The sequence below is a fragment of the Pyxicephalus adspersus genome, chromosome 6, assembly GCF_032062135.1.
Source record: "Pyxicephalus adspersus chromosome 6, UCB_Pads_2.0, whole genome shotgun sequence".
Lineage (NCBI taxonomy): Eukaryota > Metazoa > Chordata > Amphibia > Anura > Pyxicephalidae > Pyxicephalus > Pyxicephalus adspersus.
In genome coordinates this window covers 2300569-2324707 of record NC_092863.1, presented here as the reverse complement: position 1 = coordinate 2324707, position 24139 = coordinate 2300569, and the positions used below count along the sequence as shown (strand labels likewise).

At 39.9% G+C, this 24139-nt stretch overlaps 2 long non-coding RNA genes across 5 annotated transcripts in view; one reads left to right on the top strand and one right to left on the bottom strand.

Annotated features, from left to right (window-relative positions):
- LOC140332894 (uncharacterized) overlaps positions 1-24139 on the top strand; it is a 101896-nt gene that overhangs the window by 31402 nt on the left and 46355 nt on the right. Inside the window, exons 1-3 of one of the 2 annotated variants that reach the window (XR_011921245.1) lie at positions 514-587; positions 3534-3657; positions 15691-15809. This is a non-coding gene — a long non-coding RNA (uncharacterized lncRNA). Of the gene's footprint in view, positions 1-513; positions 588-3533; positions 3658-15690; positions 15810-24139 lie in introns of those variants that run through there. The other variant, XR_011921246.1, reaches the window with a different exon arrangement.
- LOC140332893 (uncharacterized) overlaps positions 19963-24139 on the bottom strand; it is a 76089-nt gene continuing 71912 nt past the window's right edge. For all 3 annotated transcript variants that reach the window (XR_011921243.1, XR_011921242.1, XR_011921244.1), the window contains one exon: positions 19963-20265. This is a non-coding gene — a long non-coding RNA (uncharacterized lncRNA). The remainder of the gene's footprint in view (positions 20266-24139) is intronic.

Below are 24139 nucleotides of genomic sequence, written 5' to 3'. Positions count from 1 at the left end.
TTTCCTTAGCCATTTGATGACAGGGAAAAGAAAGAACCAGTTAACACAAACTTACTGCAGAATAAACCTAAATCGTAATCAGAATTTTGTCATGACTTGGATATTTGCTCCTGGTGTAAAAAATAATCACATTATTGTGTGTGTGGCATAAATATTTAAGTAGCACACCTTTGTGATTGATCATTCTGTATAGACATGTGATTACATACAATATATAAAGCACAGTAATCTCTATAAACCAAATCGTAAAAGTTAAATTCTAGTGGCTACTGTACACTTTTTGTAATATGCTGTTTGCATTATTGAATAATTTGTAGTTCTATAATGTGTACATTTTCATAGAAGCCAGTAAGCTATTCTCTCATATTTTCTTTATTATACTGGATATGTATATAGTATTCTAGCAGAACTTTGCCATTAGGCAATGCACCTGACACCCATATAGACAGGACACAGATCTTTGCTGTGGCAGCCATTGCTGTGCAGTCACATGACCCTCTTGCAATGACATGAGGTGCACAGATGGGGTGAAATATCACCTCTCTTTCCTTTGTTGCTGCAGAAATGTGAAGGGTACATCAGCAATCGTGAGTATTTTTCATCCGGTGTCATTTGATGTGAGGCTCCTCGACCTCTTAACGAGAATCAGAGGATTGCTGTCATGTTCCATCTCCCTGTTGGGCCAGAGTGTGAAGAGGAATGTGCAGTGTGTGTGGACAGACTGACTGAAGAAGAATGAAATTTATAATCTTCTGTCCTGAGCAGAATAATAAATGTGGGAATGACATATATTCAGGAGGCGTTTTAAAGGTTTAATAAGTAGCAGCTGCTTACAGTCTTATTGTTATAACACCAGAATTCACATTATTATTCACCTCACCTTAAAGAGTTGTATTCACTGGCTGGTGTTCTCAATAGAATTAGTGGCATAGGAAGACAAACTTTAAAGTAAACCTACAAGTGCTGCGAAGCTGCCCAGTCACATTTTGCAATGTGGTGTTAAATTTTGAATCTATTTTTTGCTGAAATCACAAATCAAACACAAGGCGACGGATAAGGATTGTGGTGATGTTTAGGATTCCATAGCTGTGTTGTCATGTCAAAGAGAAATATAGGAACACCGTGTATTATTGGCACAACAACAGTTAAGCTACGTACACATGCCAAATGGTTCTCACCCAATAATCGGCTCAGGGCCAATATCGGACGAGAATCTGGCGTGTGTACAGCGCCAGTCATCCATCGTCCAAACGACCAACCTGGTGGATCCATGAACGATAGACGACAAACGGTCTTAATGCAAGAGAAGGAGAGCACGCAGCAAGATGCCGCTCCGTTGTTCACCGTCATATGTACAGCACTCGTTCATGCATTGTGCAGTCCTTAGTCGTTGGAAAGGATTGTGAAAGATCTTTTCCACTGACAATAATTGCACGTGTGTATGCAGCTTAAGTTGTCTGTAATTGTAGCTTGTTTATTCTGATAAAACATTTGGGAAGTGTTAATTGATCCAGAGATTACCTTTTTATTTTTTGTATCTAAGCTAAACCCGCGATACATTCCTGTCCCTGTTGCGTCGCAGGGCACTGCCACGTTTGTCCGCCTTCATTTCCTAAGTATAATCTTTGGCGTTTTGATTGGCCGGGCTGAGATGATGTAACCCCAGCACGTGCAAGGGAAGCCGGGATTGCTGGGTATTCTGGCATAGGCAGCTCAGCTTTTTGACATTTTCCTTAAACAATCAGCCAAGGTAAGAGGGATTATTGCAGAATCAACATTGCCTTTTTCTTTTCTGCAATAATGACCTTTTTGATTGCTAATTTTTAAAAGTGGAAATTTAGTTTCACTTTAAACTTGAGACAAAAGCTGAAATGTAAAATGATATACCTATACTGGAGTTGTGTTCCCAAGAATCCTTTTCATCCCAAGGTGGATGACCTGCTATCTAGGAGGTTGTATTAGTTATCCCTCCCAGTTTTTGTAGGGGGAAGGTGATAGCCGTTTGATGTGATGAAACAACAACCTGCTTAAACACTTGACTATCTCTAGTGAAAGCATAGACACTGTCCTTCTTGCTCGATCAGATTAGATGAGGTCACACAAAGGCTATCTTGGGTTTTTCTACACTTGATTGAGACTCCTAAAATAGATGCATATGCAGGAAGTGAGTCAGCTGACTGCGAATCTCAAAATATTGGTAGTGTTATTGTCACTCTGTATACAATTAGAAATGTGCGATTCTTCTGGGTGCTTCGTTTGATGACACCCAGGAGGTCACCTCAGACACATCTTAAGTAAAATGAGATCCTTGCTTAAAATGAGCCCACATTTCTGCCAATTGCAGGCTGCTTGATCAGATTTCAGAGATTAGGGACAGTCAGTTATCTGTGCTTCTCCCTCCACTCAGACAATAATAATTGTATGGAGTGACTGGTCTGAGATATGTCCTGTTGTCTCATGATTAATCAACATTTGAAGTTCTGCCCCGTCTTCTTCACATCTCTTTGTAGAGAATACCATATCTCTATGTAATCACTGGCATTGTTTAGTTCAAAAGAAAATGTGACATTATAAACCTGTTTATATACATTGTATACTACTTTATCTCCAGCACCCCTAAAATGCACAAAGACTTGGGGTACAGTTCAGATACAATTCAGACAGCCTTTCTGGTTACATTTGGCTCCATTACCTTTAAATGATTAGGGAAGTTAGTGAAAGCTGATGACTTATCATAGCTAACAATAGTGATGGGACGGATTTACTAACTTGTCACCCTTCCATATGAATGTTATAGTTGCTTGATATGAGCTGCAATCAACTCTCATTATATGTGTCTCTGTACCATATTATTTATTGGGCGTTCCTTCTAAATTTGGGTTATGAATTTAAATGACTAAAATACCTAGCGTTTAGGTTTTTCCAGTTGCTTGGTGTATGTGAAACCTGTGGCCTAAAAAAGAAAAACTTTGTCGCAACGATATATTAATATTTGCATATTGTATGTATTACATACCATTACCAGGGCAAAGCATGCCATCTGCAATCCCCTGTCACGTGTACAAGGCAGAACTCACATACTGTAGGCTTCATCTTCAGTCTTTTGAAAACTTGCATGAGAATGGAGAAAATAAAATGGCTTTCAGCAAAATTCTTCTTTTGCTATGGATTAGAAAGCCCTTAGGAAAGAAACTGAATGACCACATGTGGTGACCAAGCTGCTGGGTGAAAATAATAGTACATGTAAACACATGCTGACATGTAGAGAGAGGTAAATACACTGCACTTTACAAAGTTCATGAAGAAATCTATGCTTATTACCAGGATGCCAGGATCTCCCTCTGGTTTGTGTTCGTTTACACATAAATCATAAGTGTGCCATTCCAAAGATTTCATCACATTTTGGCACTTTAAAGGTTCTCTGAGTACTTGTGAGAACCTGACACAACTTTTTCATGTTCATGTGTGCTGCTATGTAACGTTTGCATGACTTTTTTTCATCCGCTTTAACAGATGAATTGTCTTTCTTGCAGGTTTGCAGCTCTTTAAAGTTTAGAAGACTTAAGTAAAACCGTACACTCCTGGAGTCTATGAAATAATAATTTTTCTGCGGTCACTACCTGTACCCATACATCCGTGTCCAGTTTGGAAATGTTGGTAGGTCATCATCTAACTTGCAGGTAGTCTTTAGGTATTAGATGGAGACTTAGAGGCCTATTTATAAATAAAAATTTGAGGGCCAAACAGTGTGTGAACAATGTTGTTTCCTGTTAATCAGACTTTTAGAGTGGATAAAAGAAATTCCATAATGCCTCCAAAATTTAAATCGAGAGCTCCATTCACTATGTGAATTATCTGTTTTCAACTTACTAAAATTGGCAAACAGAGCAGAAGCAAGGACTGAAGTGTTTGAAAATCACCACTGATCCTTAATTTTTTGGCTGATTGCCACTTTGTAACTACGGTGAATAGCATATGAAATGCTTATATTAATTTTAAAAGGAGAACTTCAAATAAATGGGGCAAAGTAAAATTCATCAGGCTTAATATATTAAACAAACCATATGCTTACCTTTTTATATATTATCTAAGTTTTTCAAAAAAAATCTTTCAGCATCACTTCCAGCAACCAGTGAAATTCATATTTTGTATTTCCACAGCACTTGTGATTCCAACATCTTAAATGTAAGATACGTGAATTTTATTATAGCATGTAATTGCTGGACCTTTTATGTAAAACACTTCAAAGACAGCTGTAGCATTAGTTAGATAGAGGGTATTGTGAAGTATTTTTCATAAGTTACTAGGATTGGATATATTTCCCTATTAGTTTATCAGTGTTATCCCTAGCTCCTGTTAGTTGGGTGCACCACCTGGCACTTTTCAGTAATCCCCTGACTGACTATTTTTGCATATATGTTGGTGACAAGATATTTGCTGAGAAGGTATTTGCAGCCCCTGTATTGTGACCCAACTATTCAGTAAACAACAAGAAAAAAAACAGCCGGGCTACTTTTTACCTGGTTACTGAAAAGCCCAGCTAAAAGGGGCTGGGGAGAACACTGAGTATTGTCCCCCTAAACCAAGGGTGTCAAACTCAAATACACAGAGGGCCGAAATTAAAAACTCGGACCAAGTCGGGGGACAAACTTGAAATTTATTTGAAAAATAGGAAATAATTCCTTTTAATTAAATATAAAACATTTTTTGATGAAAACAAAGACATATTGCTTAACATGCAATCTGGATCAAGAAAATACTTAGCAATGCAATGTAAGCACTAATTGGCCCCTAGCTTCAGTTCTTGAATAGATTTGAATAAAGATGGCTTGAATGTTAATAACCAGTTGACACCAAGAAATGAAATGAATGTTACACATGTATACATTATGTGCTCATATCTGATATCTTCAAAACTTTTACTAGAAAAGAAAAAGAAAGTTATTTACCAAAGAGACAGAACAGACTGACATCTCTTATTGATGGTTTCACACATTTCACACAGATGATTACCTTGTACTGTATGTTTTGTTTGCTGCAAATCTGAGTAATTTTATTTCTTCCGCTCTGAGCTAGGAATAGCAACCGATCTCAGAAGAGAATCAGAAGACGAGTAATGCTGGGACTTCAATTCCCATCATTACTCATGTCCTTGGAACTGCCCAATGCGGAGCCGCATAAGCAGAGAGCTGTTCCATAGACGCAAGACTCGAGTGATGCCGGGACTGCAGTTTCCGGCATTACTTGCGTCTATAGAACTCTGTGGACGCAAGTGATGCCGTGAGTTGTGGTAGCGGCATCACTCGCTGCATAAGGCATTGGCGGGCAGGCGGGCCAGATGCCATTCATTTTCCCAAATCCTTGGGGGCCCAACAAAATTACCTTTACGGGCCAGATTTGGCCTGTGGGCCAGAGTTTGACACCCCTGCCCCGAACTTTGTAAACAGGACAGACGTAATGAAGTTTTAGGTAGACTTCTTCACTGGTCTACAAAGTGTTCACATCAGCCCTCTGCCACTGCAACAAATGGCCCGGCCCGGATAATATTCTTAATGGCCAAGTACAGAACATGTACAACTGCCCAGAGGATGATGGGGCGCTAAAGATGTAAAAACTGCACCCCTTGTGTAGTGGGAGCCACCATCATTCTTCCTGTTTGATAGGGGACAGGGTCATACTTAGTCTCTAATAGATGTAAATTTCAGCACTTGAAAGAAGACTGCCTGTGGTACAATGGCTTACTTTTATGACACATGTTACATTTGCAGTTAAGGTTTCCTTCAGTGACGATCATAACATAGCTCGGAATCCAGTGGTGTAGTGGGGCGGGCATGTGTGGGCACGCCGAGTCCTCACTTTTTTCAGGAATGAGGCATTTAATTAACAATGATGTGCATGTGTGCTCACCATGGATAGTACCGTGCCCCCTCCTCTTTTTTTTTACGACTACACCCCTGTCTGGATCTGAGAATTGTATGCAATGGATGAAATGGGTACTATGTGGACCCTCATTGGTTGGGTCAAGAGTAGCAGGTAGCTCCATCACAGGTCCTTATTCTCCCAGCTTTCTACTCAAAATGCTAATTTTTATTCACATATTTATGTGACCCAAAACAAATAATGCTTTTATACATCAACCATCATTCTCAGATTTTTATTAAATTAACATTCCTCCACTTAAGACAGCCCAAAGAATGTAAAACAGATTGACCTCTGTCAGCGCCCATCTCTGAAAGGGTTAAGCCGTAGCACGGTTTCCCGCTGGGCTGGGAATAGAAATGTTGATTTTGTTATTAAGAAGGAGAGCGATGAGCCTGTCCTCCCGAACTTTCTGCCAGCACAGGCTCATAGCATTTATTTGGACTGTTCCAGAGAGCACTTAGAGCTGATACGTGAAGTGAGATGTTCTCTTTGTTATACTTGCGGTATTCATATTATTCATAGCGGAGACAGGGAGAAGCCATCAGGCGGGAGTCAGGCAGTGCAGCAAGCTTCTTCTTGAGTTTCTGCTAAGTCCCAACTGGGACAGGAAGTCCCTCTGCAGACAGACTGTCTGCTGTAGCATGATGCTTGGCAGGAATTGTATGTACGCTATATGCCACCAGCGAGCCAGAGAAAAAATCCACAACAAAGAGCCGGACAGAGAATGCATAACTCAGGAAAAATCCTTGAGGGGGGGAGAATAGGTCTAAAGTCTCACTCCCACATATACTTTCTGCAACTCAGCAAAATGTTCCCTTCTTAAATCATAAGAGCAGAAAGATGTCTGTGCAGATCATTTTAGTTGCCGCATCCCGTTTATTATCGCTGTGTGTCTTCATGACACCACCGTCTGCTTTTTTCCTTCTGTTTTCATTCCAGCCTGACTCTTGACAAGATGGCTACACCAGATTATAGACTTGGAGGGTCCCGGGGGTTCTATAATGCCGCATAAGGGAAATGCCAAAGCCAAATGCATATTACATTCTTTTGCCATGTATGCTTATATGTAGATCTAGATTTTTTTTGGCACCGATAAGTTTTATGGAAGCATAAACTTGAATGATTATAGTCCGGTGATGTCTGCGGACAATGCTAGAGTTGTGTATCAAGTTGTAATAACATCATAGTTGGAGATAGGAGAAGTGTCATTTTGTCTTTTTAATGCTCAGAGCTATAATAAAAGGTAAAACTATTCCCTTATTCTGTGCTCATATCCAAATTTGTAAATGATTTTCCTATAAAGAGCTGCTTTATATATGATAATAAAATATGATACATCACTTTAGCTGTAATATCATTGGCTTATTATCATCTAGAGCCAACATGTTTCATGTTGCAAAAGCAGCTCCAGCCTTAGATACCCCTTAGCTTTTACTTGGTTCCCATGACTGAGCCGAATTGCATTAAAGAAACTCCAGAATTCTAAATGTTAATAACCTTGATGTTGCTGGTGCTGATTGTGATTTAATCCAACCTCTGAGCAATAACTAGGAATTCCAACATTGGAGCTAATTCTTTTCTTTTTATACATCCAGGTCGCCCAATGTTAGCTTGTAACAGATTCTTTGTGAAAATATGGCCGCTATATGGTCAGACACGTGTGAACACCTGTCAATGGCAATTATATGAGTTTGTGGGGCATTCCATTTTATTTTTTATATATTTTTATTATTTTTCAATCAACAGAGGAATTGACAAACAATCAGTTACAATACAACAGTGATAAATAGCATAATTTACCGTCATATATCAAACCAACAAATAATCAGTGCAGAGATACAATCATAAACTCCACATTGCTCAGCAATTATCCTGTGGTTACAAATAATAAAACAAAAATACTGTTACAAAAACACATTTTAATACAGACATGGTTCTTTGTAAAATGTACTACAAAACAACTGGCGGGCCATTACCCAATAGCCTGGTAACATACCAGGAAGTATGGATATAACACGTTGCCTGGTTGCCAGTGGTAATATATTTATGTACGATTTCCATAACTCCAAATAATTTTTTTACCTTTGAATCCATAATAATTGCAGCATCTACCCAGTTCATTTGGAAAACATGGCAAGTTTTGCTAAGCCTCCGTGATATTGCAGAAATGTATGAACGAATCTAATAGTATGCAAAGACTCTTTTATCTAAAAAAAGGATACAGAGACACCTCAGCCACACGGGAAATAGGTTTCTTGGTCAGATTATTATTGAAAGATTTAACCGTCAATTGTCGTATCACCTGTTTCCCCCCAGCTGACGATGCTAAATCTGGATTGTGCGCTAACGGAAGGTGAAGGGAAGGAACTCCTTATTTTATGCCATGCTTGCCAGCCGGAATACATAAGTGGGTTTACTACCAGCTCACCTGGGAGCATCTCCCTGTGTAGATGTAACATATAAGAGCACAGTTTGGAATCATTTGTTGCTCCAAAAATGTGTCTTCATAATCACTTGTGTCATGCAACCAGTCCCTAAGTTACCTTGTTAGGGCAGCCCAGTTATTCAATTCTAATCAGGGAAATTTAACCCTCCATTCGTAACTGGTTGATGCATGATATGCATGCTTACCCGAGCTTCCTTGCCTCCCCAAACAAAAGAACTAAATAATCTGTATAAATCTTTGGGCCATTTTAAAACTGAGACTATATATTTGGAATTGTTCCCCCTTTGTAGCTAGAACAGCGTTTACTTCTGGGAAGAGTGAGGATCCACATACTTTTGGGTCATATAGTTTCCAACATTTTTTACACTTTATGTAAAAGAGTTTATACTTTCTTTTTGCAATCGTGTATGCCAAATTTCCCATACATGTAGCAAACATATTTATCAACATATATATGTGTACGTATTTGTATCAAACGTACGATATTTAGCAAAGCTTTGTCATAAAGTGCAGTCTATTCTTTTTTATTTTTGTTTTGGCTGATAAGGAAATTTACCAAAACAGTCTGAAAATCTGCAACCTGACTTATTTATGATTTGATCCACTTCCTCCCTGTATTATTGACATGTTTGAGGTGTTTTTCTACCTCTGCATATTTTGTGATAAAGTAAAGCAGTGATACTAAGGCCTAAGTTCAGGTTTTTCTGAAGCAGTTTCATTCAGTAGGTTAATATTAGAATCATTGGGTCTATATTTGATCTTTTCTTTTTTCAGATGGGTGGAGGTAGCAATGCCACATGTGTTTTCAGATGCTGCAGGAATCATCTAAGGACGGTTTTCCATCCCAACCATCTCCATAGAATTGAATGGAATTGCTTTTTACCACTTTTGCAAACCTTTTTAGGCTTTTCTTTTTTTTTAGTGGTTTGTGGTGTTCTGGAGGACATTTTTTACCAGTCCTCACTTTGCAATTCTTTCAACCACTTACACAATTACATTTGGCTGGAAAAAAACTAGCGGTTACCTGTTGTTACTGCCTAGTGGTTGCCTTTCGGTGCTCAGGAACAAAACTGCACCTTTTTGAATACAACCTGGCAGAAATCTATATGGCACAGCATGAAACAAACTCCCCAAGTAATAGGAGGGATGACCACAATAATGACACGACAGCCATCCCCTAGTTTTGTATTAATATAATATATCCCAGTGATCAGGAGGATTTAAAGTGGATTATGAGACAGATTGAACATTCAGCAAATCATGTTTCCATTGTTTCAGGTTTCTCACAAACAGCCAAGAGTGGAGAAGTGTCCAGCAGAGCTATATTCCCTCTGCTATAAATATCTCCAGTATCTTTCACTTGGCAGGGAGAGTCTTGTGAATGATCATTTATACTGGAGAAGTCTCTATAGCTCGGTCCTCATACCACGGTGTTATGTGATCAGCTCAGGAATATTGTGTGCTGTACAATGCACTCTGCTTGTGCTGAATCCTACCGTGTTATGGCAATGTTTGATAGTTTTGTGCACAATATAATTATTCTACATTAGTAAAAGATTGTAACTAAATTCTTTATTATTTTACAATTATAAATATTTTTTTTATATACTTTCTGTTCATCTACTTAGCTAACCTGCAGTCACTGTTCCCCATTCTTGGTTTTGTATCATTCTCTGTTTTACTAATTAGTCCTAATTTCTTTAGGAGTCATGACAGCAGAAATGGCTCAATCCAATATTTCAATCATACAAATAGAGTCTTAATACAATCTTCTATTATTCCGATGGAATCTTTTCTCATTTATCCAAGCAAAACTAAACCCTTAGTTCTAAAAACTGTAATCAGTCATTTTGCTTTATTGCCAGAGAGAAAGGCAATGTCCCATTTGCAAAAAAAGAACCTTACATGCTTGAATACAACTTATTAATAATAAGAATATAAAAGTAAAAAATATTCTCCTGTTCCACAGCGGGCACCATCTTCTCCTTTTCCTGGTTTTATTCTTCAGCCATCTTGATTGACCGGTCTGGTTTGACATGTTGATAGCAATCAAGCAACTAAATGTGCGATATGCCTGGTCCCCCACTTTTCTCTTTGGTCCAGCTTCTGCATCATTATAACATAAAGTAGTAATGTTGTGTGTTCTGAGACCCCTAAAAATCTGTTGTAATGACATCACCAACCAGATAAAATGATACCTAGGCCTCCTGACACACACAAATATTCCCTAATTCATTTCCATGCCCACCATAGACACCAGTAGAGCCACAACAAACCCAGGGATTCTACTTTTAATGACATAAGATATGTGTATAGCACATGAAAAATACATTGCATTATGTTTTGTGCAAAGTTGTTAACCTGCTCTAATCCTAATTTAAAAATGAAAGCATTGTGACTTTCTAAAGCGACAAGTGTTGTCTGAATCACACAGCCAACCCAGTAACCTTTACTTCTGCAAGGCCCATTGTTCAGGGGTGACATCTGTCATCCAAATGCACCCCAAGACATTTCCACCATACCTGGCTTTGCCAGAATAATAAGCTTCAGATTACTTCTTAGACTTTCATCCTCTCATTATTCCCTGCTTATGAGGAGAGATGGGAATTTAGTACTCAAGCTTTTGCCTCTCCCCTTCTTTTCTCCTCTCATGTTCTCGCTCACACTTTCTTTGTGGTGGTTTTATTGTTGTAAGATGTAAAACTCTTTTGCCTTCACCCCAGTCCAAAAAACCTTCAGTAATTAGATTAAAGGGCTGGCTCGGGAAAGGCATATTTCGAAATAAAATATGGCTCTTTGGATGAGAGCAGATAAAGTGTATAAACAGGAAATAAATTAATAAGCTACAATAAATTAGCAGGGACACTGTCTATTGTGCATGAAATATTAGGAATGGGGGCCAAAGAGATGGAAGAAAAAAAAAAGTCACTTTCAATCTGCATGCATTTTTTTTTTTGTTCTTGGACGGCGGGGCATTGTGCCTTATGAGACTTTACAGCAGATTCAGGTTGGCAGAATCTGCTGAGGGGAACAAAAAAAAGAAGTTTTGTTAGTTGGCATAATTAAACTTTCCCTTACTTAGTGTTTTCACTTATTCACTTTCCAAGTCTTTCAAAATCAGGCCTGGCTTGACGCAGGTCCCGGAGGTATTTCTGCATATCCATCATGTCACCTCCTAAATGGATGTGCGGGAGGGAGTTTCCCCGCAGCCCCACTGAGCTGCCAATTTTTTTTTACTTTTTTTGGAATTGTGATCAGGTATTTATTTTTACAGCTTCTAAAGAGTAAGTAATATGCCGTGTTCTGGTGGAGTTGGGAAGTTGCTACTCTGATTTGATTAGCTTTGGGATTAGTGTGTAGTAGAGAGGCCTGGAGGTCGGCGGAATGGCGAAGGCTTCTTTTCAGAAACTGATTCCATGGCCATTTTGTTGTACTGCAGCAAAGTTTTATCAGGGCAGTAACTGCAAGTAGCATATGGATCAGATATCAACTGGAAGATAAGTTGGCTTCAAACCAGGTCACCAGAAACTGATTCCATTTCAATGCCTTGAAAGACATGAAATGGCGTTTTCAATGGACTAGAAGGATATGGTTTTGAAATCGCCTCGAATGCTATTTAAAAATTTCAATTAATTTTGTCTCCGTAATCTTATTTATTGCTGTATTAAGTTGCCAGGTTATGATTCAGTTTAAACATTCTGATGGTTGATCAAATTCATGAGCAATCAGCTGCTTAATTTCATGTGATTACTTTTGATTACAGGTAGGTCAGGTTCTAAGTAGCTAAAATTGACAAAAGATTGTCTGGTTTATGGTCTCACCCCTCTTTTCAGATCAGTTATCAGTCCCTTCATATTCTGCTGTCTCTTATTCCAGGCTGCATCGGTGGTGAGTTCAGAGGAAGGCAGAACTTGTATTCGCTCTGTATGTTAGGTCTATACTTTTTAGTATTTCCATTTATCTTTAACAAGTGTCATATGACACAATTGAAAACTCGCATTCTTCTAGTCTGTTTTTGTGACATTTTGTTACACTCAGTATGGAGTCTCTAAGATTCCTTCTTAATTGTAGCCATTACTGGCCCATGTACTCCTGCAGTAAATGTCATAAATGGGTGGATGTGTTACAGACAGCAGATTGGCAAAGTTTTATAAACATTCTCTTTAATCAAGTTGAACAATTTCCTGCCATAGTGAGCGTATTTGTCGTAGTGTCATTGTGGGACTTGTATCGCTCCCAGTCTTGGCTTAGTCTGAACTAGATTTATACTAGTATAATAGTATTAATATCTCTTTTCCAGAAATGGATTCAGCTTTGTAACAGAAGGTGTTGCAAACCTCTCAGGAGGCTGCTGAAGTGACTGGAGAAAGATTTATCCAGACTGTATAAATTGTCTTTCAGCATAACAGTGTCCATTGTAAAGTAACAGGCAAGAAGTGAATTAACTATGGCTACGCACTTACACTGGCAGGCTGAGAGTTATATAATATCTTCAAATGTCAGTGCGGAAATTATTCTTGATCCTTGGCCATGCGTGTGTATGGAAGCACATAGCCAACTCCAGCAGCGAAACCAGTAGTTATCACATCTCGGCTCGATGTATGTGAGGCGCCACCACGCAGCACCAGGCTGTCATTTACAGAACAACATGGGGCCTTGGGCCTGCCAATGTCTCCGCAACAAAGTTATTTTACAACTTAGGTACTTCCAGTCATATTTAGAGCTGGAAGGACGCAGACTTTTACCCTCTCTGTAAAGAATCACTGGAGTTGAATCTTGTGCATAAGACGTAAATCAGTAAATAGGGGCTTCACGTTTTCACCCAGGCACTGCTAGTAAACTTGGCAACAATATAAACTGGGAAACGTTTCACATCTCTGTCTTGAGTGGCACTTTAATGGTTCACCCCATTCCGAAGTGGTTTTCTATCTTTTGATAGGACAGCTTGTTATTGGCATGTACCATCCAAATGGCTTTATAAATTGGTGAGCAATCTAGCAGAAGCAGGTGGATGGTCCAATGGTCCTGCACACTGAAATAATTATTTTGTTCTTAAATGAGCACAATTTCCAGATCCTTAATATATTGTATTTTCCGGCGTATAAGACGACTTTTTAACCCTGAAAAATCTGTGCCAAAGTCGGTGGTCGTCTTATACGCCGGGTACTTACCTGCAGCTTGCTTCACGTCCGGCGAGCTCGAGTCCCCGGGAGTCCTCCTGTGCAAGCTGCACAGGAGGACATGAGCCTGGATTGGCTCACGCCCATTCATTAAAAACGAACGCGCCCATTCATTCCTTAGAGGAGTGTGGAGCAGTGTAGGCTCCTCCTGTATCCCTCCTCCAATTACTAGTACTGTACTGTTCCTTCTGCCTCTCAGTTTAGTGCACAATAGCGAGATCTGACAGGCAGAAGGAACAGTACAATACTGGGCGTATAACACGACCCCCAACTGATTGGTTAGAGTGCAGACCACTCTATCCAATCAGTTGGGGGTTGTCTTAAACGCCCAGTCGTCCTATACGCCGGAAAATACGGTACTTTTATATGTAGACATTTCCTAGCAGCTTTTTCATGTTTCAGTTTCGGATAAAATAGAACACATTTAACACCTCTGTCATTTGTTGAGCAGATTTCCCTTCACTTTCTATCCTGCAGAGGCAACAGAAGGTAGACATAAGTCTCCACCAGGAAGGCCTGTGTTGGGTTTTGCATTTCTTTACAAATCTATAGGATTGCAAAACCCGCTTGAAGCAGGTCAGCAGCAGGTAAAATGCTCCTATCCATGTGAAGTTTCTACTTGACATGAATTGATGTAAAATGAATGCTCTCCAAAACATCCATTTACCAGGTGGACATTACAGCCCATCTTTACTCCACAATTCTAGGTAGCTGATTTATATCTTACTATTTGTAATGTAATTTTAGCCTTTTGATTTAGGGTATCATTGCTCTTGTAGAATGATCTGTATCTGTGATAAGGATGGTTTTTTTCCTTGACTGGAGTTTAGGCTCTGACCCTTTGGTCCCGGGTCCATTCTGGTGGCATGAAGTCCTAGAGCTGTGTGTTTGTTGTGGGGTCTCCTCCATGGAATTATTGGTTGTAAATCTACGTCTACCAGGCTCTATGAGCTCATGTCTGCTCAGATAGACGCAGCCCGTTGAGAATTAAGTAGGTGTTGAAAATTAAGCGTTTATTTTAGATGGGTTTATTTTGCAGCAACAAATTGAATGTTGATTCTCGAGCCCCGAACTCTCTCTCCGTGGGCTGCCTGTGGCATTCCACTCTTTGACATGTAAAATGCATGTTTGTTTTTGTATGCCTGGAACTACATGGATGCTTCTAATAAAGCATGCATACAATAAAAAAATCCACGGCAATCCCAAATACAAAGAGATTGGAAATGTGCCTGCATACCTACGCCATACACTGTAGAGAAAGGTGAACCTAGGAAAAAAAGTGGGAATTGTTTTGAGAGAGAGTTTGGCCAACATGCAGAGATCCCGAACTGCATAACTGAAATTATACTGATATATAATATTGAAGTTAGTAAAGGTGAGTGAGAGGTGTCCCTCAAGTGATGTCTTTAGTAGATTATCTTTGCTACTAGATACAAGTAACACATAACAATTTTTTTCTGCATTGCTTTTCTTTCCTGTGGTCACTTTATGTCACCTATCCTCTTCTTCTGACATTCTGCAGAATTCTCCCAAGTCTGATGACACATCTCCAGGGCTATCATAAAGTACATAGAAAACAAAGCATAATGGGGCTGATCTTCACAGTATATAAAAATTGTCTAAATATTCACACATAAAAGTATCCGATTACTTGGTTTATTAGGCAAAGGTAGAACTGAACTTCGTACTTATGATGGTGAACAATATAACACATATGCAGTGACAGGCTGCTCAGTGCAAACTTCCCAACCGAACCTTTCATGAAGGGTATTGAATAATTGTATTTATTTAATTATCAATTTCTAGAGTTGTTTCTTTCACCAGAATTCATGCAAAGCTTTAAAGTCTCCCTGTCAATTTATGTCTAGTTATCCAGGCTGTAAGGTTACAATCCAGGAACGCAGAGGTATGACTTCTTCTGTGTGAGGGTCATTGGCCTGTTTTCAGGATTCAAGACACTTGACATGAGGAATGGACATCTGAGGATAGCCATGTCTTCTTTGTACTCTTAGCAGATATTTAAATTGGTAAAACTTCATGTTTTCCTGTCCCCAAAAAATGTGTTCCTGGAATCTATTTTTAAAATAGCCTCTGTTTGCTAATATTAGTTGAACTCTACCAATAATGTAAAAATCTTTTCAGTGGAGTTCTCCCTGTAATGCCAAGGATGACATCCAAGCTTATGACTGCAGCATGTATTGCCATACAGAGAAGAGGCTTCCGGAAACTAGTCACATGACGGGGCCTAATCAAGCACTAAGGTAAGAGTGCTTTTTACATTTTTACCCTTTAGTAGTTTAAAGAGTGTTAGACTCTAAGAGTTAGGCCTTAAACAAATGAAAGTTGCTGGTTTAATAGAACAAGTCAGTCATTGAAGTCAATGTTTTATAAGAGGAACATGGTGGCTGTCAGTCCATCTGGTAATTTTGTTTTTTCTGGATGGATGGAGGACTTTGGGTTAAAGACAAGTCCAGTTTTATTTCATGTCTGTGTGGTGCTGAATTAGAGAAGATGAATATCAGCTACTTGTTGATGGGTTTTACGTATATAGAACATATAGTATGGAAAGACAAATTCAGTTTGCGTCTCACTTTTTTTTCTGCTTTCTACTTATAAATAGGGAACTGGATATTTACAAATCAATTCATTCTGATTGGAAGTATAGATGTTAGTGTTTGATTTTGGGTGCATTGTTACAAGTTCTATTATATGCCGATTACAGGTCCTCTTGAGGATTTTTTTTTTTTTGAAGTTAATAAATTTTGTTTTATTCTGAAATATAGGAACGAGCAGTTTAATGGTTGAGCAGAGGCTGTAGCTGAGAGGTTAAGAGCGCTGGTTATTCTGATGAAGTCCCTGAGTTCAAATCCCAATGAAGGAAAGCCTTGTGTGTCCCAGTTGGTGGAATGGGATAGTGGGAAATGTTTCAGACCCCACTGGAATGTTCAGGTACTGTATAGTACCTGGGTGGGGTATATGTATATATATATATATATATATATATATATATATATATATATATATATATATAGGGGGTGAGGCCAATAAAAACCTAAGTCCCACTTTTTCAATGGGCTGCCCCGGTAAGACAGCCCATTCTAATTATATTTGTTGCAGTGATCACAGACCATAGACCGAAAGAGGCGGGGGGTCCACAACCTAATGTGATGCCCACATATGTTACAGGCCTGTGGGGGCCTGGGACTGGAGCGGACTGGTGGGTTGTCCATGGCCTCCAAGCTTTCACTCAGCGATTCGAGCTCGGTCTACTTGTGCTCCCATGGACTTGCACTTGTGGGACTACAGCACTTTTATGGGTTTTCACTTGGGGTCTGCAGTGCTTTCATGGGATCACTCTTGTGGTATACAGCACTTTTGTGAGGCCCTCTGGGTCTACAGCCACTAACATACATACGCCCTGGGAACCTACAGTGCTTTTGTGGATTTGAACTTGTGGCTATGGCACCCTGGGTCAACGCTCTTATCCACTGAGCTACTTGCTTCCTCTCCGAAATGCATCTGTTCGTTCTTCTATTTCAGGATTGAAAGGTAGTCATAAATTGCTGAGGTGAGATTTGAACCTGCAACTCCAAAATCATTGCGTGTTATCGAGTGATAACCAATCCACTGAGCTAGCCATCCTGGTCAAAGTGATGTCTTAAATAAAGAAAGATTGGTGATCTCTGAGACTTACAAAGAGAAAAAGATCGAGAATCGAACCTGCAACCCTAAAAGATTTATGTGCTTGGTTCCTGAAACCACTATGCCAGAGAATCTGTTTTGTGAAGTTCATACACCATAGCCCTCTTAACAAACAAACTTACTAAATCAAAACTTAAAATGTAAAAATTTTTTTCACCTAATATAGGTGTTTAGCAGTCAACCCTCTTTGCATCATCATATTTGAGTTTTATTAAATGTGGTCTTTGGATTGTAATATTTATTTTAGTGATGTGTTTAGTAATGGTTGACCTCATAAAAAATTAAACGGACCCAACTTTGAACCAGCAATGTGAAGGGACCCGTCATTTATTTGGCTGGCCGCTAAACCCCTGCGCTAAGGGAAAGCTCTGCTGATAATGATGTTTACCAGGCAGCCCCTTAATGACCAAAACTTTGTAAATCCTGCTTTAGAAAACTGGAACTTGGAGTATTCGTCTTTATTTAGACATGTTTGAATAATTGTGATTCTTGACTGTTAATAATCAGTATTTTGTCATTTAAATTTGAAAGGTAATTGAACTTGGAAAAGCCAAGCGCTTATTGACCTGGCTCCTATACCCCATCTCCGAAGCATTGCAGTGTGGCAGCCACCTTCTTAAAAATTAACCCGGCATTAATTCCTTGCTTTGTCCGGAAAAATACCCTCATCTAGGTGTAGCTTTGTATCTGGCAATGATTGAATTTCAGGTTCCAACCTTCAGGTGTTGCATTACCTCCTTTAAGTTGATGGTATGGTTCCAGTATTTTCCACCATTGCAGGCAAACCTTGCGGGGGTCATCAATACCACCTGAAATAAGTTTAATTTTTATTGTCTGGATTGATGTACCTGAAGTGTCATATTAAGCCCTGAATAATATATAGGGATAATTTTAAACACCGGACTCCAGAACACTTGCTCAGGGCCTGGTCACATCTCTGCATTGTAGTTTGGAAGACTCAAGGAACTCTAGAAGTGTCAGTTCTCCCTTTGAGTCTGTAGATTGAGTGTATGTGTAGATCGTCCTCAAGCAGCACCAATACTGTCATAATACCATACGCCCTGATACCATAGGGCAACTGGCATAATTTGTTGGCTTGTGCCAGGCTTCTGTGTGTAAAATAAATACATCCTGCACTGCCTATAACCATGTGGTGACAAAAATACTTCCCAGCCCAACAATTCTGCGTTTTATTCATTGGCAGATTCCAACATGCTACCTGTTGCCGCATATTTCTGCTTAGTAGTAGCATTCATCCTGCCCTGACGTCAGCTGCCATCAAACACAAAAGCATTCAAATAGCAACTATTACAGGGAGGATGCTGCTTGTAATGACCTGTGCGGTCTGTCTGCACAACACCCGCACCCTGTGCCCCGGAGTACAATGCAGGCAGGTATCCAGGCCTCTCCCTATTGGTTGCCCTCAGGAGACGGGTCCTGAACTCTGATTAGGGATAAAATACCTGCAAGTGATTGTATCTAGATTCAGTTTAAGTTTTGTTAGGAATTACATTTTACAGCATTTACCACAGACAGAAGTTTTATTCTTTGCATTATTTATAACACTGACTTGTGTAATTCATGTCAGATCTCTTCCCCCTGGCCTATCCAAATACCTGTAGAACACAAGCAGGAAAGTATGTACAATAATGCTGACTGAAACAACTTTATATGTGACCAGATATCTGTATGATTTAATAAATCGAAACAGTAAGCTTTAGAAAATGTATTTGTCAGGTCTATGTAATTGTGAATAATGCATTATCACCCTTTAGCAGATACAAATCTCTAATCCTTTTGGCATTTGTACAGAACAGAGCAGAGTAACCCCCAGCAACCAATTTTGGAAAGATTGTCCTGCTGAAATCTTGTTGCATTGGTTTATTGTATTCACTCGCCCGTTGCAGATTAAAGGTTCATCCCGATTGTCGTTGTCCTGGATGGAGTCTAGCCTGCAGTCACACATGTTAGGATTGTATGGATGTGATGTACGTTGGGTGCAGACAGTCTGATCAGTATGTGGTGTCTGCGGACGGTGAGCTCTCACTGACTCACAATGTGCCGGTGATGTAGTCTTTGTTAGCAGACACCTGTTCAGGAGTAGACGGGGGAATGTGGGGGGTACATCCAGCCCTGCTGATCTCATACAGCCACTTGTCGGTAGTATGATTGCAATGGAATGTTCACCTGTTTGGGGCAGATCCGGCGTGTTGGGACCCGTGTGAGGCTGGCATTGTGGAGGCATGTGCTGAGCTGTACAGTATTGTGAATTGTCTTCCCCGGGGCTATGTTAAAGCATATTGCATGGCAAAGAATGCTGTTGTGTTAATAGCAGGCAGCAAGCTAGTCGTGTGCTTGGAATGAAGTGGAGCCATGTGTGGGAAGGTGCGTGCCCCCGGGGCAGCTCGACTCATGCACCTGCTTGTTGGGCTCTGATCCTTGTTCCTACCTGTCTATTGTGCAAGGCTCAGCTATGCTTACACCTCTCACTTCACACAAAGAGGGACATTGATAGTCATCTAGACGGAGAATGCTCCATTGTTGGAAGGCAGTGATTAACTCCTATATCACCCCAAAGATGGGCACTGCCCAACTCCTGCATGACTCTCTATACTTTACCTTGTTACTTTACAAAACTTTAATTTTATAATTTCCTTTAACTATCAGTCTGTGCATGTGAAACGCTTAAATAAATAAAACCAAACCAAATGAATAGTCAGCAAGAAACACTTTTAAATACATTGCCTTGAAACAACACAAACCGCAATGGGCTCCAAATTTCAAGTGATTGTTTTACCCCGAGGTACAAATTAATTTCATTCGCAAATCTCCATCAATAATTACACTTATATACTTCCTCTGTCTAAAAAATTGTGACTTGTTCAAAGTTTGTCTTTTACACATTTACCTTCCAGCATTATCGGGCTTAAACCTTTGTGGCACCATTTCTGGTCTTCCTTTTGTATCTTCTGTTTCCATGATATAACTTCATTCTTTGTGACTTTTGTCTTCTGTCTGTAAATAAGAGAAGAATATATGAGCAGGTTTGCAGGGACTGATAGATATTCTGTGTTTATAGCAGCGTGAGCTCTGTTGGCTCTCTGGCAGGTTTACATTTGAACTTTGGTTATTACGTTGTTTTCTATATGTACTATATTATTTTATGATATTACATCTATTAGGTGTGTTTTGGGGCAGAGAATGTTTACAATTTGGGTTATATGCTGTAATAGCATACATTTATATGTAGATTACTTATTGTGATGCTATAATCACACCCCCAGGAGTTGGCACTATCCGCTCTGACACAAACGTTGTCATCTCAAAGTATCTGCCCTGTCTGGCTTCCAAGCAATTACTTATAGTACAATGCACTGACTGGCATTTCAAACTGCCAACAAAAATATGGAGGCCAAGCAGGAGGAGAGCAGAGAGCGTCGCACTTTGATTTATGTCAAATCAAAACAAAAAATGTTTATTTGGAAAAAATGGTGCAGTCTGCGCTCTTGACACTGAATATTTTTCTTTTCATTTCTCCGGCCTTTCTCATGGTGATGGAAGATTTTTTATTGTTATAGTCATAGACATAAAAATGCTGATAGAACAAAGGTCACTCACAAAGTTATGAATCGTCATGTGATGGCTTCTGAATGGACATTGGGAATGTGCTGAACTCACGTGTAACATCACCGATACACAGGCAGCACACCTGTCATGGCAGAGTTATTATCAAATATTGATCCTTGTGTAGTTTGTTAATCAGGAAACTGAAGTGAGGTCCGAGCTCAGGTTGACACACTCAGACAGATATTTATTTCAGATCTAGGCCCAGATTAGAAGTAAAATGTACTTTTGAGTTTGCTACCAAACAAGCTTTAAACATTTTGGTAAATCTTGATTATATTCTACGCTTTCATATTGGACTATGCAACGATGGAACTTTGTGCACAGCGGGCACACTTCTGTTGTCTAGTGTACCAGGCGATAGGACATAGAAACCATTTAATATGTACCGTACTTTCCATACATAATATAGTAAACATAGCAAGTCCCTTCACATGCCGGGACCTTTGTTACCTGGCTGCAATCCAAACCGCTAAAGCCGCATACACACGTGCAATTCTTGTTGTTGGAAAGAACTGCACGATGCATGAATGGTGCTGTACATACAGCACCGTTCTGCTCTCTGGAGAGTGGAGGGGGAGAGCGATGGAGTGGCACCCTGCTGCGCGCTTTCCCCCTGGCCTTGCATTAGGATCGCCCGTCGTTCATCCTTCATGGATCCTCCAGGACGGATCCATGGACGATGAACGACGCGGGCTGTACACACACCAGATTCTCTCCCGATATCCGGCCGAAGCCGATTATCGGGCGAGAAAAATTTGACGTGTGTACGTAGCTTTATAGTACAAAGTGAAAGCACTGCACATTATCTTTTAGAAAGTATTGTTCATGTGTGTGCAGTGTTTTGGGGGCTTCCATCCAATGGCTTAATGATAAATTAATAACAGATCTCTTTGTAGCAGGTTGTGGGTACAGATAGCCAGATAAGGTGACAATTTCGCACTCCACCAACTGATCCAATTTATTTTGAAAATAGATCATTTGGATGCCACAAAACATTGCGCACACATGCCCAATATTCTTTACCTTCCAATCCTAATATTTTCTGTCAGAGCCAAAAAATGACTGGGATTTGCCTTTTCACCTTTTACTTCTGATAGAGATTCACCAGTATTTTCTGTTACTTAACAGCCAATGGAGAAGCAAACAACTGGGGGAAAAATGTTAGTACATTATAAGGCCAGATACACAGATGATACTATGTACTAAAGAACGGGAAAACACAAATGCTTACAGATGTAAGAAAATAATTACTGTATAAGCATACAAACCCACAACGCACAGATAGTAGCCATGTGTTGATGCGCTGTCTCCTATGCAATATTACATTGTGGTCCCATACATCACCCCAATGCACAGGCGTGACACTGATCTCTGCACATGCCTAGTAATATATAAATATTTGTGTGTGAACTTTACAATGTGGGAATGCCAATATAACACACCAAGAGCAGCAAACTGAGCCAGTCACAGTGCACAAAAATCCTGCTACATAAGACATAGAATTCTTCATTGTTCTTCAATTTATATCTACATTGAGTTTAGTTTTCGAAAGTGCATAACAGCAACATGTTATGACAGAAATCCACTATGGTGCCAACTGACAGAGGATTTACCCCCCACTTCCTGTTGTGTCTCTGGGACAGGAAAGGGAAATTTCCCATCTTGCCACATACCAGTAAATAATACAGCTCAGACCAAGCAAACCCTAGGCAGTCTTAGGTGAAAGGTATTTCTGGAATATTGTGTTATCTGTAGCTAAGCCCCCAGGAGAAGCTCCATAGCGTCATCGTTCCTGTCAGTGACCAAGGTGAACTGAGAAATGACTCACGCATTACAGAAAGGAGGAGGCCTGGGTCCCAGCCAGTACACTCTCCCTGTCCCCGAGCGTACACCGCTGACAGGTTGACAGGTGAATCCATCCGCAAAGTTTGTACAGCTCCTCCACTGGCTTGGTGTGTGGCCCCCTGCGGACACCTGCTCAGAGACATAAATCACAAGGTTCAGTCTCTGAGCAGGGAGACGTATTATGTGATGCAGCGTTTACTTACATATACTGCTCTGCCCTAATATAAACTACGTCCTGCTGACATTCCACACATTCCCAATAATCCACAACCTGCCGACACTTCTCAAATCAATTGAACAGATTTTAGGAAGCCTCCGAAGCAGCCCTGGACTGACAGCTATCTCACTGGATGAAGGATCATACACAATACCTGTGTCAGGGATGTCAATACGCGTTCCCTGCAATACGAACCAGTTTGTGATCACATTTGTGGAGATCGGACTAGCTTACTATTGGCTGCCAAGGACAGGACTGTCTTTTACAATTGATCATTTAAATTAATTTTAGATCTGAATGTTTTATAGGATCAGAAAACAAACTGACATTAAAAATGTACCCAGGTGTACGTGTCCTTCTAATGTGATCTATTTCTTACTACAATCAGCCACCGATAGATTACTGGAGCTGGGGCTTTCTTCTTGGGCTTGGGGTCCCTAAGTCCGCATTCTATTGGAACTGTGGCAGGGCACCTTCCTGGAAGCTGAAGCACCTAACCATGTGACCTCATGGGATTGCATGGGAGAATCTGTGGTCATAAATTTGCTTTGCAGTATGTGAGCTGAATTTTCTCAATGACTTGCTTATCATTGTCCTTACACAAAGCATTGATTGATAAATGAACCATGAATCACATGTCATTACAAAACATTTAGCCATAAAACAATAACAAACATCCTTTTTAGGTATCAGTCATAATAATGTGATAGTGGGGGCAGGAATGGCACGTCACTGACTCACTGACTGACTGATAATAATAATACAACTGACAATGTCTGGCCAAGGAGAGTGAATGAAAAGGTTTCATTTGCTTATTATCAGACCCCTCCCCTAGGTGTAAAAGTCAACATTCTAATTTATTAGAATAAATATTTGAAAAATGTAAAAATGTCCATTGGAATTAAGTTTGTCATTCACAGAGGCTCATCATTGCTGACCTTACAGGTTTGTACAGCTCCATTCTGGCTCCTTCCACCAGCCATGCTCTGCCTGCCTTGTTAGCGAAGCACAAGGGCCTAGTAATGTCATCAGAGGGGTATAAAATAAGTTATGCATTAGAAACAGAGAGGTTTTACTAAATCCTTCATTAACATATTGATAAGTGTGATTTACCAGAGGCAAAGAGGAACCAGAGAAGGCACAATATCATCAGATTAATCAACAGATTTAGGGACAAGCAATATTTATATAGCACCAACA